Here is a 17679-nt window from a genome sequence, read left to right as displayed (position 1 = left end):
CCTCCCCCCTTTCTTCGGCTATGCCAGTGAATTGTGTGTTATACCGACCGGTATTTCAAGCAAAGGAACTTTGAACTTGACTCTGGTGTCGACATGGAATCTTTATCCGGGAATGACGCTCCAAAGTTTGTGACGGAAGCAGTCACGTACCACGAGGCCCTTGTGAACTCGGGAGAGCATCTACACGCATGTGCCACCGCGCCGCGTGTAATATGGGGCAATGTACGTTGTTCTCCCGTTGTGATGTTTGCGTGCTATTGCATCTAGATGTCCTTCTGTCCCACATTTTTTAAACCTTGTCGTGCAGAGGGAGTGGTCCTCACATTGTTGCTGTGCAACGCCCTTCCCATGTTTTATGACGCGAAATACTACCGTCACGTTGAATGCCGAGTATCTATAGGAATGTCGGCAACCACGATGTACTTCGCTGTCCGTCGCGACTCCCTTAGCCCGCCTAGCATTTTTGAAGTGTAAACAAACAGCAGGGTCCCATTTTTTATGTGAAAAAAAAAGTGCTGAGAATGTGAAAGTAGCTTTCGAAAACCCGTGTGATAAATTACATAGTATTTACATGGTAAGTTTGTACACCATTAACCACTAAAGTTTGCTACACTTTGATTACAAATATTTTTCTGCTTAAAATACAATAGAAAAAACAGCCATGTCGCTTAATCCTTCCAGTCTTAGCACTCCAATCATATTCTTTCAGGCAATTTTCTTTTAAGTTCTAAATCTCACCACGTATCTTCAGTCATTCCCATTTTCTTGATTTCGGAAACACTCTGTATAGCTGTGAAATGATTTCAATTAGCGTGGATATTTCGTAAGCATGTCCAATGTGTGCTCCCTTGCTCAATATTTAAGCGCATGACACAAACACAAACACACACGCACAAACACGCACACACTTTCGATTTACAAACATGCGCAAAATGCTCATGGCCATGTGTCCATTATGTCCCAATTATTGTTCCTCCTCCCTAGCATGCATGCAAGATAATCTCGTGCGTGTCAAGGGTGTTGAATGTTGTTGTTGTGCACAATTAAAGGCTTTACAAAGTTTGGTTGAGTTATTACTGCGCACACTCCAGATCACAGAGTCTGGGTCAACAATGTGCAACCCGCTCGTTTACTGCGCACTAGTATATGCGAAACACGAATGCAACGAAATAACAACGTCATAGCAGTCTACAGCAGCGCCTAAAACTGTGTGGACAATGCAACTCTTTCACAAGGAGGGCAGCTGTGCTAATGAGCCATATAAGCGGGGCCGCATTTTTTTCTAAGGAAAGTGCATTTGTTACCGGCGATAAAGCAGACAAAATAGTGCGGTTAAACCAGGTAAAAAGTCTACGCATCTTTAGGAGGTGAATCATGATGAGTAGATTACCCACCCACTCGCGCATGTAAATGAGTGGCAACGTGTGTGTACAGTGTATACTATGTTTTGTATACACTGTACATTATATATTGTGTTGAGTTCTGCATTATGTTTTGCCTCCATTATTACCACTTTGTGGTCCGTGAAGTACAGTGCCAATTTTAATGAAAGGTAACACGGAAGCGCATGGCCTGCGCGCTTCAGCGGCTCCTGGGAGCGCATTCAAGCTGTAGCGAGAGCAACCAGAGTAGGGTGCCTTGATGCCCGCGCGCTCCGCTGAGGGTGAGGACAGCCGCGTCGTCTTCTACGACCGCCGCCATTGCGCCTCCCCACCACAACTCGACCGTAGGCGAAGCCCGCTACGCAACGCTTGTGTGGTGCCCTGATACGCCCGGAAACATGTACAAGCTAGCGAGCTTTTCTTCTTATTAAAGCTTGGACATCTTTCAGAGTTAATTTTGCCTGAATGCATGCAGAGAGCGCATATTTCATGTAAGCGGACGGCTTGCGCATGATTTTTGCGCTAGAGGCAGACGCTGACTCTGTCATGTTGAAAACAAATCCCTACGCTGGTTACCACAGAGGGGATTCTAAATCTATATCGGTGGTGTCGTTTATGTGCTTTCTTTGTTAGTGTTAATTATTATCTGAGGCTTTTAGGTTCTAAAATGACGCCTGATTGCAGGACTGCAGCAACTTTGACAATCAGTTCTTTTTTTTTTGTCTGCACTGACACAGTACATGGGTGTCCTCTGGTGTTTTACGTTATTCAAAATGAGACCGCCGTGGCCTAGATCGAAAGCGCGAGCCTCGCGTCAGCAACCGAGCACCGTGCCCACGGTACCACTGAGGCGGACACCTTTCTTATTGCCTTAACTATTTCTCCACGATCGTCTCATCGCACAACTTGACTTGTTTTTTTTTTTGTTTTTTTGCGACATAGCGTGTTCATTCTACACAGCGGTGCCCCGTCTTGTTTTTATGCATCTTCTTTGTATGGACGCTTCGCGAGTACAGTTTGCATAAGCACTTGCGTATGATCCCTGATAGCTCACAGTATTAATAAATAAATTATTTACCTAAATAATAATGCGTGCTGAAAGAGTTTAAATACTGACGGTATGTGTGTGTGTGTGCGTGTGTACACGCCTGCCGTTTCCCCTATTATCATCCAGTGTAGAAATAATTTATTTTTGTGCATTAATGCAGCGCTGCCAGAAGCAATTCAAATTATACGCTCCATGGCAGAATTCACTTAGTACTGTCACTAGTTGCTTCACAGTGGTCTTAAATGATTAAAAAAACAACATCAATTGCGTAATGATTCGAGACAGGACGAAAAGAAAACTTGAAGTACTGGAACAATGAAAACAATTTGAACTGCACACATTCTTACAAGGGTCATCACACCAGCATAGAAGGCGTACCTAAACCGAGGAAAAGATCGTAGAAAGAAAGAACCTGTGTGGCTTTGTAATGGTTTGGGCGCTCGAACGGTCGGTAATCGAATTCCGGCCGCAGTGGCCCCACTTCGATGGAGATGAAATGCCGGAGTTCTTAAACTTAGGTGCAAGTTACATAAAAACACCTGTTCAAAATTTCCGAAGTCCTCCAATGTATACCGCGTCTCTCGTGATCATATGGTGATTCCGGAACGTACACACACTCTTTAAACCTCAGTGGGCACGACACCGCCGCTGCGCAAAGCTTTATTCCCACAAATGAATATTACGAAAAAAAAAACAAGGATATCATCTGCAAAGAAACACGTGTAATGTATATTTAATAATAAAGTTCTCATCGCACATAGTGAAACCAAGAATGAAGGGCAGATACAGTACCAACCAAGAGCAGCAAGCAATGTTTACGAAGTGAAATACGTGATTCATGCACACGAGAATCAAGCATACAGCCGTCAGTGTGTCTGTTGCTTACACGAAATTGGTGCCGGTACAAATTATGCATGCGGAATACCGGCTGGAAACTTACGCTGTGAATGGATGATCTGTTTGTCGGATGCCACTTGTCATGTTTGATTTTCACTGTTGAAAAGGCCTTCATTTCGGGTCTCTTAGGAAACGATACAGCTTCCAGAGTTCTTGCAATGATTAGTGCCCTGCGGCACGCAATACCCGCTACGGTGACGGTAGCGAGCGCATTAAACCGGAGAAAAGTGAGCGCCAGCACAATTATTCGGGCGCAGCGAACACGCAGAAGTGACTGAGTGGAGTCAAAATGGCGGCCATGCCGCCGCTAAAGCCGAGGAGGCGGCACCTGCCCTTACAAAGGCTGACACCACTCTAAGCGGGGGCGCGCGCATCGAGGCACTCTAAACCAGAGTAAGGCAACCAGAGCCTCTTTCCGCGTCCTCTCTCGGCGAGCAAAACAAGCAGTCATTGATCATATAGAACCAGCAGCAACACTGCTACCCCCTCCCCCTTTAAGGCGATTATCGACCTCTTGCGTTATCGCCTTGAACAGGGAGGGGGTTGTGGTCTTGACGCTGGTTCCATATAAGCAATAAATGGTTCTTTTGCTCGCCGTGAGATGACGCGAAAAGAGGCCGTGGTTGCAGCCCTCACTTGAAAGCGCTACCAGATGCCGTCGGAGCGTGCAGGCTACATGCTCCCGTGTTTCCTTCCATAAACATTGACACTGTACATAGCCAATGGTTCTTGGATGGGATCTAGCCCCGCCGCGGTGGTCTAGTGGCTAAGGTACTCGGCTGCTGACCCGCAGGTCGCGGGTTCAAATCCCGGCTGCAGCGGCTGCATTTCCGATAGAGGCGGAAATGTCGTAGGCCCGTGTGCTCAGATTTGGGTGCACGTTAAAGAACCCCAGGTGGTCGAAATTTCCGGAGCCCTCCACTACGGCGTCTCTCATAATCATAAGGTGGTTTTGGGACGTTAAACCCCACAAATCATTGGATGGGATCTGGCCTGAAGTTGCCAAACATGAGGTTCATGAACGTTTTCTTTTTCTATAGGTATTTGTGGAGCGGTGAGTCAGGTACTTCAACCACGTGTGAATGTTTCATTCCTTGAGTAGGCTGGACTCGGTCTTTATTATCAGCTTTCGCTTTATGCGTGCGACGATGGCTGCGTTGTCGGGTGTGTTTAAAGCATATTGCGCCGTTTTGTGCACGTCTATCGGGACATTGCCCACTTTACCTTTGATTCCGTACTGCCTGCTGCCATGCGTTAAACGCCTGATACTCATGAACAGGAGCCACGAAACTCTCGCCTCCCGGGTAGTTTGCTGTCTGCGTAGACATGAATTCGCCCTTTTCATTTTTCTGTACTGCCCTCTGGCGTATTGGTAGGGTTTGGTAAGGCTTGCCAGAACTAGCATTGCTAGAACAAAGGCCTCCGAGACCGAGAGTTTTTACGCGACTTTTTCGATGAAGGGAAGGGCGCATGCGACTAGGCATCGTGGACAAGCCAGATTGAGCCACCGCACGCCGCGCTCTCGCCTCCGGAGCAGGAGTAGCAGCTTATCGGCGTCGCCGCTGTTTCCCGAACTCTCGCCTCCAAGCTATAGCCTGTTTCCTGCGTCGGCGTTGCCTTTCGCCGGCAAGATCGCGTTTCCATCCATTTTCATGTATTACAGAAAGAGAGTGGTGTGGGATGCCCTTATTGATCAAAAACATCAGCCACATCACTAAGCGAACACAATTCGTCACATATAGTGTGGCGGGTATCCGCTTATTAGGAGAATGACGAATCATGTTTCATCATTTTAATAAAGAAATAAAAAATGACATAGTTGGTGTTTTTCTACTTTATGAATGTTACGGTGGGTTTTTAGTGGGCACCTTGCATGTTCTTGTGCCATGACAGAGGGCGTATAGCGGGTATACATTGCATATTCTGTGCCGGACAACGAACAAGTCTATACCCTAAAGTGCTTCGCCCCTAGCATGTACAAATTTTAGAGCGAAAGCTCAACGACTGCATGTCTCGCAAAGTCATTGATCACGTCGCAATTACATTGAGCCACCGGAGCGCAACGTTATATAGGAGCGTGCAACAGGAATGAGCCGCATGGGGAACTATTATAATGCCCCTTATAACATGTCCAGAACACTGAATGCAGCTGCTTGGTAACGAGCTCAGAGTCCTCGGCCGCGCCACTTCGTTCTCCTCGTCTTCGCTCGCATGTCCTTTAGCTGATATATAACACTTCCCTCCTCTAGTCATCTTATTTTATGTCGGTATCTTCACATGTTCAGTCTTTATGGTGCCTTCAGAATACAATCATAGCGGCTGCGTCGCATACAGTCAGGACGGTTCCCGAGCGTTCGGTGGGCTGCGTTTCTTCCAGATTTCCTGCTTCACAAGCCTGATCCACAGACGAACTAGCAGGCAAACCAACCGCCGCGGGCGCATCTTCTGTCTCACCCTTGACATTTGAATCGAGTCTTGCAGAGAAACGGTTGCCTTCTTGAGAATAATCTCCCGGCCACGAATAGTATGGTGTTTCCCGAAGGGCGGTTTTAATACCCATGTGCCTTCTCCTCATAAGATCTACATGACGCCTGTGCCTCCTGCCATCTTGAGTTACCGTTACAAATGACCGTCTGCCGCATTCTTCAAATACTACAGCGGTTAGCCATACGGGGTTAATGAGAAAATTTTTTAACCCATGCACACCTTGTCGCCCGGCGCATAACTTTCTGTCATGTTATTGACCATTCCTTCTTGAGTAAGTTTTCGTGGCTGTAACGCATCCAGGTGGGACGGCAGCTGCCTTGCGAACATTAGCTCTGCAGGAGTTTCCTGCATTGTGGTGTGTGGTGTCGTATGCTGCTTCAATAGAAACCTCGATAGCCGGCAGGAAATGCTTCCATCAGTCAATTTCTTGAGAGCCATTTTCACTCTGTGGGAACTGAGGCTAGCCCGCTGCCTTTGCGCGGGCTTTGCCGCTTTTTCTGCCGTTCTCATGTCCCGATATGTCTGCCCTCCTTTTCTGTCTGCCGTGGTGGGTGAGCGGAGTGATGTTTAACTCCCTCACCCGGTAGCGGATGTTGACTCTGGCGCCGCGCGCGGAGGCTCCCGAGAGGTTTTCGCGCGCTGCGTCGGGAGCGGTCAGATACAGCAAACGATGAGCTACGCTATCTTTTCCGTCAGTCGACTCCCGTCACTCGGGGCTCGTCGGACTTCGCTGACGGCGCCTCGCGCCCGAGGCGAACGTTCACCTTTTGTTGCCCCGCTGCGTACGCACGGCCGAGGGATGGTACACTGTCCTAGTGCGTGGCCTGGCTACGCCGACCCGTCTCCCTTCGAAGCCAACGCGAGCGCCTTTGCCCTCGCTCGAGCAACCGGGCCTTGGTGCCGGTGTCTCCATGGATCACCTTTACCACGGAGACGTGCTCGTGGCACCCTGTGTAGTACTTTGTGCCCGTGGCGTGGATAAGCCTATTTGCTTTCCCGCCGCGCCTTTGCAACGGGCTGTACTGCGTTTGGTGTTGCCACAGTAAAGTGTTGCGACTTTGAGCAGTATCGTGTTCTCGCCACGGCGACGGTTAACGCGTGCCCTGCGGCTCGCTAAGACCGGACCCACGCTGGTGGCCGTACTCCTTCGGGATACGTGTACGCCACACTGGCGCCCAACGCGGTATCAAAAGCGGTATCAGTTCGCCTGCGCGATTCGGGCTCGTCGCAACATGGCTGCTTCACGGGATTTTTCTCCGCTGTCCCTTTTAGCGGATGCCGCGTTGCACAAGGAGGTCATTGCCTCTATTGACGGGAACCCTTCTGCACCCGTCCGTGTCGGCACCCCCTATTGCGGTGACGACACGAGGCGCCTAGCCGCTCCCTTTGGAGACGGCGCGTCGCTTCGGAATGGGCCTCTTGCCCTACCCGAACGTTACGCACAAGCGCCTCCGACTGCTAATGCGCCCTTTGGCATGCATGGCAGTTCGTCGGCACAGCGCTCGCAGTCGGTTCCTTGCGGAATTGACGGGGCGCAGGCCTTGGCCCTCGCCGACTTTTGCCCGCTATCAGCCGTGCAACCGACACTTCGAACGCACGCTGAGCAGGCGCCTAAATTGTCGATGGTAGCCGCACCAAGTGCGCCTTTGGTTCGACAACAGGCAAATCCCACAAGGAACCTATTGTGCTCTGGGAATGTCGCGCAGGGCGGTGGTCTGTTTGAAACCGCCCGACTGATCGAGCTGGGCGACTGCTCGCCTTCGCTCGACCGCGCCGCTAACGCGCCAACGGTTTCCTACGAAGCCGGTGCGATGACGCAGACGTTGCTGCAAAACGCCGTGCAGATGATCCATGCACTCTCGGGAGCTGTGCAAACGCTTTCGGCTGGTCCGAAAAGCGGTCACCCCGCTGTTATGTTGCCTTTGCCAACCTACAGCGGATACGGTGATCAGCTCACCGCCCGAGATTACCTCGACTCTCTGTCACGTTATCAGAGAGCGATGGGTTTGGATGATAAGGTGGTGCTCGAACGTGTTGTTCCAGCTGCACTGACTGACACGGCGGCGAGATGGTATCGGCTTACCGGTTACCGTGCAGCAAACCTCGAGGAATTTCGTGCGGTCTTTTTTTTTTTTTTTGCGCGAATTCCTACGCGCTGACTACGAAAGTAGGAAGCGGCGAGAGCTCGAGCTCCGTACACAAGCTCCTGACGAGTCTTTACAGGAGTATGTACGTGCGATGGATGAACTTATTTCTATCGCTGAGCCTCGAACGAGGAACGCGTCGAACGGGTGATACGGCAGGCACATCCGACTTTTTTTCGGCATACCTGCGCGGCGGCCGCTTCCGGGACTTGGAAGAGTTGGCCGCCGAGGCGAAGCGCATCCAAGGCGAAATTCTCGCCGCGCGTGCCTATTGCCCGCCGCCGCAAGCCAGCGATGCCCTTGAGCCGCGCTGCGCTTGGAGAGGGGCCATGACCCTTCCCCAACGGCAACACCCTCTCGGCGCCGCCTTTGCGGCTGCAACCGGCTGTGTGTGTGTATAGGCACTGCGCCGTGCTCCCGACCGGGTTGCAGAAATTAGGTGCCTTTTCTCATCTTCTAACCACTACCACCACCAACCGGCTGTGCGTGGGAGTTGAGCGATCGCGCTCTTGACCCATTTACGCATGAAAGGCGGGCAGCCTGCGCTGCTCCGCCTGAAACCTCCATACAGGGACGCTTTTCGACCCAACGTAATGTGGGAGGTGCGGCTCGCAGAAACGTATCCTACGATAACGTAGCGAGCCGATCACGACAGCTCAAAGCTGCTCCATCTGGGAATACAGACCGTGATGGAGTGCGCTGTTACCGCTGCCGTGAAAGAGGGCACATAGCAAGGGAATGCACCGGATCCAGGCCTCCTGCGAGGCAGGGAAACGGGCTTCCGGGTCGTTCGTGAATGCACGAGCGACCCAACCTTTGCTTCTTCCTTCTGCGTGCAGGGCAAGCACTTTTCTTGCTGATACGCACGCGCCGTTCATTCCGGTCACCATTGCCGGCCATGAATTTTCGGCTTTGCTGGACACGGGCGCTAGCGCCTCGTTGTTCGGCGAACAGGTGTTGTCCCACTTGCAGAAGCAGTCAGTGCGCTTGCGGGACAGCCGAACGACATTCACCCTTGCGAAAGGCGTGGCCCATTCGGCAGGCGCTGCAAGGTTGACTGTCCGATGGGGAGATCGAATGAGACGCTGCAGTCTTGTTCATCTTCCAGGGCTCAATGTTCCAGTGATTCTCGGTCGGGACTTTCTCCTTAAAACCGGTATCGCTGTGGACATTGCGAATGGCGGCTATCGTGATGGCCCATCTTGCCAACTCAAGCCGTTCATCAGCCCGCCGGCGCTTACCGTTGCCTTTGCCACAGAAGCGTCGGAAACGTGCCCTGCGCAGAGTTCGGGACTGTTACGACCGGCCCTGGGGAGCCAAGCAGGAAGAGTTTGGGGGAGAGCCGGTTCTTGACCGACGGTGTCGTCCACCCCCACCTCCCCATTCGGGTTCCTCCTCTCGCCGGGAGAGCTCCGGGGTCTGCTGTGCGTTCGTGACCATGTTTGGTAACATTTTAGGGCGCCGTGACCATATATGGACCTCGTGTTAGGTTGGGCCACTCCATGTGTTGTGAGGTGTGTTTCCCCCTCTCTCGTGGCCGAGGTGCCGGAGACACCGTATTGGCTGACGATGCGGACGGGGCGCCCAGTGTCAACGGCGCAGCGCTATAAAATGCCGAAGACGTTTTGTATCACACTCACTCTTCTCTCTTTGGGTCAGTTGACCACTTCTCCACATGTAAATAAATCTCTGTTGTTCGTTCGGGCGCTTCTTCTCGCTGAATTGTTGGACGATGGATCCTGCGACGGGGCCAGCTACCGAAAACGAGACCGGCAGGACCCGGAGTCCCAACAGGGCCAAGCCCCCGCTCACCGCATTTGCCCTCTCACAGTCCCCTTCGGGAACGAGAGGCGCGGCACGAACCGTGTCGTGCGCCAACTCCGAGGTCGTACCCTGGCGTTCCGCGCTCGTCGGCTCGAAACCCCTGTGTGGATCGACCGACACGACACGAAGAGGCACTACATCCTTTGGTCGCCTGCGCGACTCAGTTGGATGAAGCACAGAAGGCTCGTCTGTCGACACTGTTACATCAGTACGACGAGCTCTTCACCGATTAACCTGGCTGCACCGATTTAGTGAGCCATGTGATCGAAACTGGTGACGCGCTTCCTTTGAAGTGTAACCGCAGGCCCGTCAGTCTCGCCAAAAGGCAGATTATCGATGGGTTGCTAGATGACATGCTTGCGGCTGGCATTATTCGCCGCTCGTCTAGCTCCTGGGCGTCTCCAATTGTGCTGGTGCCTAAGAAAGATGGCAGTCATCGCCTGTGCGTCGACTATCGCCGTCTGAATGGAGTGACTCGTAAGGATGCCTATCCGCTCCCCACGATAAACTCCATCGTAGGTAACCTGGGTGATGCACGGTACTTTACCACGCTTGACGCCTCTAAAGGTTACCTACAGGTCCGGATGGGTAACCGTGACCAGCGTAAAACTGCGTTCACGTCCCACAGAGGGTTGTTCGAGTTTACTCGTATGCCATTTGGTCTTTGCAATGCTCCTGCGACGTTTCAAAGACTCATGGACCGCGTCCTCGGGGAAGCAAAGTGGTCATACTGCAGGTGCTACCTCGACGACATCGTGATTTATTCACGAACCTTCGAAGAGCACTTGACCCATGTTGCCGATGTACTCGAGAGGGTGAGGACCGCCGGGATGACATTTAACCCCGCTAAGGTCCAATTAGCGCAGACCCGTGTTCAATTGCTCGGGTTTACGCTGGACGAAGGCTCCATAGAGCCGGATCGAGAGAAACTTCGAGATATTCTCGAATTTGAAATTGAAATTGAAATTGAAATTGAAATTTATTCCGCAACAACAAAATACATGTTACGAGGAGGGCAGGTAAAAGCTGTGAGAACAGCTTGAGAAGCCCTGACCCCCTAGTACACAGGGTAGCACAGAAAGACGTGCGGCTAAGGACAACCAAAATAAAAGTGTTTCACAATGTGCACTAAAAAAAGAAACAATGAAAGATTACAATGAAAGATCACCGAGGTAGTCGCTAGATCACATTATTATATAAACACTAATCGCAATTTTTTTGGTGATATGCTAGATATATCAATGTTATGTTCCCTAATTATGCGGTTTAGAAGTGCAGGCAGTTGAAACTTTAACATTTGATTACCGTATTTCGTTCTACATTTTGATATGTGCCACACTTCAGGTTGACGTACATTATAAGCAGGAAAATTTTTCTCTAACCTGGCTATTCTAGCAATCGTATCATTATTTTTCAATAAACCGAACTTATATAAACGGCTTAGTTTATAATCATATATTGATGCAACCTGAATGATGTAGTGTTTTTTAAACAATTCTGCTGTGTGGCTGCGATGTGGTAATTTAGAGGCAAGACGCAAAGCTTTCTTTTGCAAGATGGTAAGTTTGCAAACGTTTACAGTTGTCGTTGTGGACCATACAAGAAAGGCATAATTCAATAATGAAGAAAACAACGAGTTATATATGAGCATGTTTACAGAAACAGGAAAATAGTAGCAATGACGGCGCATGACGCCGATTATACGAGATAGTTTAGTAATAATATGGTTCACGTGATCATCCCATGTCATGTTTTGTGAAAAATACACGCCTAATGATTTAAAACTTTTGACGACTTCAATTTCTAAATTATTTAACGAAATGATGGGAAACTGAACTTGTGTGTGGCGGGGGTGAAATAAAACAGCTTTTGTTTTTTTTATGTTTAGTTTTAGAGAGTTTTCTTGGGCCCATGTGTTAATTTTAGACAGTGCGTTATTCGCTCGGCTACCTAGATCGCTGCTACATCTGCTTGAAAAAAACAAACTTGTGTCGTCAGCATATATAATGTAATGGGCAGATTCATCAATACGAACTATCTCATTAACGTAAAGTATGAAGAGAAACGGTCCCAAAATGCTTCCCTGCGGGACGCCTGTTTTAATGGATTTTGTTGCGGAATGTTTGCCTTGAATTACGACGAATTGAGTTCGGTGTTGCAAGTATGAAGTGATTAATTTGTGTGCAACGCCTCTTATACCGTAATGGTCCAACTTTTGTAGGAGAATTTTATGATTAATGAGGTCAAAGGCTTTTGAGAAATCAAGAAAAAGACCGAGTACCATATTTCGGGATTCAAAATTCTCTAGAATGTATTCTTTTTGTGCCAGTAGCGCGAGCTCAGTAGATTTATTTTTCCGGAAGCCATACTGCGCTGAAGTAATCAAGTTGAACTTGTCAGTAAAAGAGTTCAAACGTTTCAAAATTATTTTTTCCAGACCCTTAGAGAATTTCCCGTGCCCAAGGACGTACGTGGCCTTCGCCGCTTTCTAGGAATGGTCAACCTTTACTGTTTCTTCATTTCGTCCTGTGCCCGACTGCAGGCGCCCTTGAGCAAACTCTTGGGTAAGTCTGCTGAGTGGCAATGGGGACTTGAGCAGCAGCAGGCGTTTTGCCGACTGTCTAACGCCATAGCGGAGACAGCGCAGCTCAAGCTCCCCGACCTGACCAGACCGTTCGTTGTACAAACTGATGCGAGCGATCTGGGTTTAGGAGCTGTTCTCCTACAGGAATACGATGGCGTGTTGCAGCCGTTGGCCTTTGCCAGCCGCTCCTTGGTCTCTGCGGAGTAAAATTATTCCGTGACCGAAAAGGAGTGCCTCGCCATCGTGTTTGCACTGCGGAAGTTTGACGTCTACCTTGATGGGACGAAATTCGTAGTGCAAACGGATCACAGTGCGCTCAGCTGGCTGATGCGGCTCCGTGAGCCTGCCGGCAGGCTGGCGCGCTGGGCTCTCCTGATACAGCACTATGACTTTTCGGTGCAGTATCGAAAGGGGAGCACCAACGTGGTAGCTGATGCGCTATCTCGTGCCCCATTGTCGGCCGAGGACCTTGATCCCGGTGCGACAGCCGCTAGTGGTGCCTTAGCACATGCAAGCGCCGGGGGCGAAACAGTAGCTTCGCCGCCATTCGGCGACAGAGTGAGTCCCCATGCGGACAAACCTTGGCTGCTAACAAGGTAAGCGGCGCACCGCGAAGTGGCCGAGCGGGGGAGCTTTCCGAAGGCCACGAGGCCGAGAGCGAACCCGTAACGCCAACTCAAGCGGTTGTTGCTGCGGTCCTGAGTGGGCGCGATACCAGACTCCCCCATTTTGGGAGAATGGGCATCGCTTTCAGCAGAGAAGAGCTTCTGAAGGCCCAGAAAAGTGACCCATTTTGTCGCGAAATGTGCGACGGTCTCAGAGGGATGGAGCGCCGTGACGCTGCTTGTCCTGCAGCGGGCGCCGATAACGACTGTCTCGACGAGACGGAGCGCCGTGACGCTGCTTGCCCTGCAGCGGGCGCGAATAGGGGGCTCGAACCAGCGTGTGTCGCTGAGTCCCCGGCGGATTCATATTTGCTGGACCATGACGGGCTCCTGCTGAAGTATATAGCCACTGACGACGAGTCCATAGACCCGTTTAAGGTGGTTATGCCCAAAAGTCTGAGAGCCGCACTGTTGCGATCCTCTCACGACGAACCCATGGCCGGTCAACTGAGTGGCTCGAAGGTTTTTGCAAAACTGAGCCACGTTGTGGCCTGGCCCGGCATGAAGCGAGACATTTTTCGCTATTGCCGTTCTTGCCGCGTCTGTCAAACGGTGAAATCAAGGGGTGGCAAACCGCCTGGTCTGATGAAACCGATTGTCAGTGAGCGTCCGTGCAAGTGGCCACCTGCGATCTAATGGGACCATTTCCCAGAAGTAAGCAGGGGTTCATTCACCTGATGTTAGTCGTTGATCACTTCTCGAAATGGGTGGAACTTTTGCCACTTCGAAAGGTGACAGCGCGAGCGGTGCTTGAGAAGCTGCAGGAAGTGTTTTGCCGGTTCGGCTTCCCGGAAAGGCTCATCACTGGCAATGCTTCGTATTTCACCGCTCGGGTGTTTGGTGTCACGTGCCGTTCCCTCGGAATTGATCACTGCACCACTTCACCCTACCATCCCCAGTCCAATTTGACGGAGCGCGTCAATCGTACGCTCAAACCGATGTTGGCGGCCTTTGCCGAAGGTCAAAGGGACTGGGCAGACCATTTGAGTGAGCTCGCGTTCGCTATTCGAACATCCGAGAGTCGCTCAACTGATTCCTCGCCCGCCTTCTTAAATTTTGGAAGGGAGTTGGCAAATCCGGTGACCAGCGTCACTCAATGCCAGCTCGAGGACAAGGAGGCGCCCGCAGACTGCTCTGCTTACGCGTCGGCACTTCAGGACAGGCTTTGTCGAGCTTTCTGCAAAGCAAGGCAAAGTTTGGCGTCGACCAGGGCTCAGCAGAAGGCCCAATATGACCGCAAGCATCGCGACCTAGTTTTTGAGGTGGGCGATCTTGTCCTGAAGCGCAACCACGCTCTTAGCGATGCCAGTAAGGGGTTCTCGACCTCGCTCGCTCCTAAGTGGCTTGGTCCGTACCGAGTGGAGAAAGCTTGCACTCCACTCGCGTACTTGCTGAAAGATCCCCATACGGGAAAACTCAGCCGTGCCCATATCGCAGACCTGAAACCCTTTGTATCACGGTCTGACGAGCTCGCGCCAGAGCCCTGCGGCACTTCGCGCCAGCAACGAGGCACACCCGGAGCGGCGGACCGCATTCGGACCCCGCACCGGTATAATCTGAGGAAGCGGTCACCTTTGTGATTTCGCGCCGGACGGCGGACTTCTCCGCAACCGAAGGCCCTCAGTTTACTGTCTAGCCTCAGTATAGGTTAGCTTCTTTACGGCCTTTTCTCGTAAAGAAGTTGACCCCCCCCCCCCCTGTCTGCTGCCAGTGTTTCTTTTTTTTAAGTGTTCGTGTGTATTTTATGTTTCTTTTGTCTAATATTAAGTGTTATTTGTATTTTTTTTTGCCAGATGCTGAATGTCATTTTGGCTCTGTTTTACTTTTTTCCGTGTTTTTATGTCGTCTACCACGAAGGGAGCTGTGTGTGACCTTGAGTGTCGGTGCTTGCCGGAAGAGAGAGACGAAGGACGCTTTGCACCTACGCTCGCGCAGCTGTCGGCGGTGTGCGTGCGTGCTTCTGTGCGTGTGTGGGTGCGTGACGCTTCGGTGCGAGCCCGCGAAGAGTGCGTCATGGCTTTTCCCCCCATCGACGCGGACACTGGAGGTGCTGGGGGGCATTGACCCACTGACGTCAGACCGTCTGGCTGTGCTCTGCTCTCGGCTGTCGCCGAAGAAGCCCTGCTGCCTTCCCACCATGGCTCCTGCGCGAGGCCAGCTGAAAGCAGCTATATGCTGCCCGCCAACGCCAGGGCGCCTCGCAGCCAGTTCTGGTTCGGCCTCCCTGATCACTGGAGAGGCCCGGCTTCCCGCAACGTCCCAGCTCCATCATTGAGCGAAAAATGCAGGGCCTCCGAGCCACAACCGAGGCGGCGTTCGTCAGACTCGCGGCTTATCAAGAGCAGCAACGAGCCATCAGTTAGCCCCCTCCCGTACCTCTGACCTCGCACTCGGGCATCGCACCCAGCGGACACTGTCACGCCCTTCCGCCCCTCCGCGCAGTGAACGCTATCCCGCTTCAGCACCACGAACACTAGTCCCACTTTTCTGTGCTCCCTTCCGCAGTTTATTTTTTTTATAGTGTCATGTGCTTATTTTGTTATTTATGTTTTTGTTTCTCCTTTGTAATCATTTTTTAGCAGCAGTAGCAGGGCTGGACTGAGGTTAGCTGTCGCTCATAGCAGTGTCATTTTAACTGCATGGGGGACGTCCGGCTGCCTTTTGCAGACCGATAAAGGACAAATTTAGGAGAAGGGGATGTGGGAATTGAGGCTAGCCCGCTGCCTTTGCGCGGGCTTTTCGTTCGAGCCGAAAATTCTGTAGGCCCGTGTGCTCATATTTGGGTGCACGTTAAAGAACCTCGCAGGTGGTCGAAATTTCCGCAGCCTTCCACTACGGCGTCTCTCATACTCATATGATGGTTTTGAGACATTAAACCCCACATATCCATCAATCAACTTACGACCATTCAGTCAACACGTGCGCGTATACTAAACACTACACCAAATCACGCTACAGAACCATCTGAAATGAACCAGGCTTCTGTAGGCACCGATGAGTCGTTTGCAGACGGCGCGAACATTCCTGCTGTTACCCCAAAGAACGGGCGCTGTACTTTACAAGGAATAAAATGCCCCTCCTTTCGGTTCCGTGTGCAATATTTGGCGCACATTTCGTCTTTTGGAAGAGCAAAGAGCCCTTTCCGTGGTAACTGCGCAGTTACTTCGGAAAACTTTTTAGAGTGTATGTGCGCCTGTACATCTCTGTGAGCTCATCCTTGCCGAGAGAGAAAGAACTAGCCAGCGCTGCACGTGTGTGCTTCTTTACTGTCAAAGTTGTATTTATAGCTGTACAACACAATTCAACATGAATGAAAACTAACTACGCTGACTCCTAATTAAGTCTTCAACGTGCAAGAAAACACGGCCTTTCACCTTCTCCCTGTGCAATAAAAAACGGCCTCTCACCTTCTCCCTGGTCCGCTGGGTCAAGATGCGGGGTGAGCTTTGAAGCTGAAGTTCCCACGGTACTCGAGTCCAGTGCTTGATTCTTCGCCATTTTGTAAGATGCTACCATCGCTCCTACACTCTAAAAAATATCGAGTAAGAAGGGTGTCTTTTTGTTCCACAACAATAATGGTCATCAGGCTTGCGTGCACTTCCTTTCTTGAAAACTCGGCGCTGGCCACTTTCCTATCTAGAATGCAATGTAACCCTGATAATGGGCATGTCGATCGTAACCGGCATGTACCGGGCGCGGGGCGATAGCAAGGATGGAACGCAATATAGATGACGATTATTGTTGTGGAACAAAATAACACCCTTTTTACTCGCTCTTTTTTTTTAGTGTAGTTACTGTAAGCAAGGCTGATCAAATTTATCATATAGACTAAAGCGACAACTTTTTGTGGTGCTTCTAGTCCGGCAGAGAGAAGTAAACGTTTATTTTGAAACAGTGCCCCGAGCTACGCCCGGTGTCACCCTGAGGTGGGAGGGCTCCTTAGTCCAGAAACCCTCTGGCTTCTACTGCCCTCTTGGCCCTGGCGACGAGTTGTTGTTGGTCTTCTAGGTCCTCGAGGGCGAGCTTCGCCTCCCACGTTTCGGTTAGGTCTTCGTTCGTCCGTCCTGCTTCATTATCAGTCATGTGTTGTTGCAGATTACGTCTGGCAATACACTGGCGTGCAAGAAGCAAGTGTGCCGGGGTGTCCCGCACGTTGCAGAACTAAATATTAAAAAAAAACGCCACAATTTTCGGCTCACAGCAGCTTCGATAAAGCAGCGATGACGCTTTAATTTTTGTTTAAAGAAAACAATTTTTCCTGAAGCAGCAAATGCTCTGACTGGTCCATAAAACGATTGCTTGTTCCCATCCATAACAACGAAAGTGCAAGACGATTTCGGGCCTTGTACTGTAGCCCGCTTTGCAATGCTATAGCACAAGGCACGAAAAAGTCGCATTGGCGGCCCGCACCGCAAGGAACATTTAAGGACAGTCGTACAGCAGAAATTTAGGAAAAATTTTACTTTATTAAAACATTCCCAGGCAACATTCTCGATTCCCCGTAACAATGTAATTGAGCGAATACTGCGGTGAAGGAAAAATTTGTCTTAGTTGTTAGCTTTCCCAGCTGACACTGGCCACTATAAAAAGGTGGGAGGCTTAGCCCCCAAACTTTTCTTAGTGGGGGGCTCGCACCCCCCTTGCCTCC

This window comes from Rhipicephalus microplus, chromosome X (genome assembly GCF_043290135.1).
Source record: "Rhipicephalus microplus isolate Deutch F79 chromosome X, USDA_Rmic, whole genome shotgun sequence".
In the NCBI taxonomy this organism is placed as follows: domain Eukaryota; kingdom Metazoa; phylum Arthropoda; class Arachnida; order Ixodida; family Ixodidae; genus Rhipicephalus; species Rhipicephalus microplus.
Note: the sequence above shows the minus strand (reverse complement) of the source record.